This window comes from Bidens hawaiensis, unplaced genomic scaffold (genome assembly GCF_021521415.1).
Source record: "Bidens hawaiensis isolate Kalapana, Puna unplaced genomic scaffold, B.hawaiensis_p1.1 tig00000326_1, whole genome shotgun sequence".
Lineage (NCBI taxonomy): Eukaryota > Viridiplantae > Streptophyta > Magnoliopsida > Asterales > Asteraceae > Bidens > Bidens hawaiensis.
In genome coordinates, this window is record NW_027491025.1 from 4860946 (window position 1) to 4863408 (window position 2463).

Genomic DNA, 2463 nt, shown 5'->3' on the forward strand with positions numbered 1-2463 from the left:
CAATCCCCGCTCGCTCTAATTTGAACCAGCCGTGTTATCTTTTCTTGCATTACTCACTAGAACCAATGCCCTTTCTCTATTTCCCTCCTTAGTTGGATTTGTGCATTCACGAGCAAAGTGACCCGGCTCGTGACAGTTGTAGCACCTCAGGGTTTCTTTGTTAAATCCCACCTTATGGTTAGCTTGCACATTCCAGATTTTTCCGCCAGTTCTCTTAGTAAATTTCTTCGCTCGAAACACTGCCATGGCTATTTGCCAAGAGATATCCATTTCCTCCACATCATCAGGATGGATTTGATCTAACTTAGCAGCTACAACTGGTTGAACCAGATCTCCATAAAGAAAAACATTGTAGCAATTCATGAAACCTGTTGTGACATTCGTCATTTTTGAAACCCAAAAATCTGACCCATTTTAAAATTTCGACACCTTTCCGATCTTTATTTACTCATAAAATGGTGAATTATTTTTGTATTTATGTTCATGATGTTGTTCATGTTTTTTTTATCTTGCTTTGTTATTTATGATGTTACAAATTTCATCCTAAGTATTATATTAATTTTTCTTTATCATAAATTGAGTCAAAGACATTTTATTGATCATAAAAAACATTCAACTAGTCAAAACCATGTTTCAAGCCTTATGACTAGCCATTAAATTAACTCACTTTGACCTTGTTATCAACAATTTTAAGCCTATATAAAGCTCACTCATTCTCTAGAATTTCTTGGCACAACCTATTTACACTCAAAATCATCCAAACTTGTCAATTTCTCACAAGTCAAAAGTTTAAACTTCAAAAGACAACTTCTTAAGAAGTATTATTTTCATTTTATTTTGTGATACAATCCCCGGGTAATGTTTGTTTCTTGTCATTACGCATAACGATTGTTTCCATGATGACAACCCAAACGAAATTCATGGACACATATCATCCGTCATAATCGGCTCGCTTATGTTCGGCTTATGAATTTTATGTTTAAAAGCCAACTTTTATTTTTACAAACTAATAATTAAGAAAACACCTTTTTTAACATACTACTTCATTTTCACATTATGTTACTCACAAACCCGACTCAATAACCGGGTTCATGTACGACAAAAAATGAACCACTCGTTAAACTAGTTTTCTTAATTAATTGTTCGGTTGGAACAAACCGCACGCATCTAAATTAATTAATATTTATTATAACCCATTTGTTTTTCTGAGACTAAAATAAATTAACTTAACAAATCAAATAACCAAAAGCCTTTTTATTTATAAACCGAAAAGATATATATTGTTTCTTATAAATTTCTTTGTCATAAACCGAACGTCCTCGCCAAATCATTTTCTTTACGCAACTTATTTTTAAGCCTAGCTATTTATTTATCTAGGGCCGTTTGTTGAACCGAACTTTGTCGGTTCACTCGCTTAAAGGCATTTTTTGCTCTCAACTCGCTTACTTAACAAGTGAGTTTTTCATAACCCCTTTTTTAACTCTTTTACTATTTTTGGGGTGTAGCATGTCACAATTTTTTATTTCGTTAGTTATGCGCTTATTTACAAAACGATTCACATTTATTGTACATGTTAATATTATTCTTGCACATTGTTTATGATTATACGTGAACTTGCTTGTAACGTGTTTACTGTTTTTATGGTGAAAGTTACGCAAACGCATACACATAGTGGGAGGGTCCGACGGGACGTACCTTTGTCGTCTAACGTTACGACTTCGGTTGTTTACGTAAGGTGGTTCTCATTTCCCCGACTTCTGCGGCTTCGGCTAAATGAACGGGAGGACGACACTATTATGTTTGAATGCTTATTGCATGACGATCGTTGAATCACACATTTTATATATGTATATACACGCAAAAACTTATGAAAACTCACCAACATGTGTTGTTGACAAAATATATTATTTAAAACGTGTTGCATGTTGATACGATGAAGTGACATAACAAGAAAATTAGTTATATCTTAATATTATTTCAATGAATAATATTTACTTCATTTATATGTGATGTTCTTTTTATCTCAATATCAAACTATTTGTGTACTTGCGAAATTATGAAATAAAATAAATATATTGTCACTATTAATAATGTTACGAGCTTATTAGTGATTTGTACGTTGCACCCGGGCGTATTCCGCTTAAAGACGGGGTGTTACAGATTGGTATCAGAGCCGTGACTATAAGATAGGTGGTTAGACGTAACGACCTAAAATAGTTATAGTTTGTTTTTAGGGCTCAATTGCATGTATACTCTATGTGTTATGTGCCCACATCTTTTAAAATTGTTCATATGCTTCAAGTATATTTATAATACTTTATAGCGTCGCATGTACACTTACTCACAAACAAACTTTAAGGCTTATGCCTAATCAATTTTGTAATCTTTTATATTTTTTAACGAATTTTTGATGTTTAATGTAATAATTCGTGTTTTGATATTTTGATTTTTCGTTGTCATTAA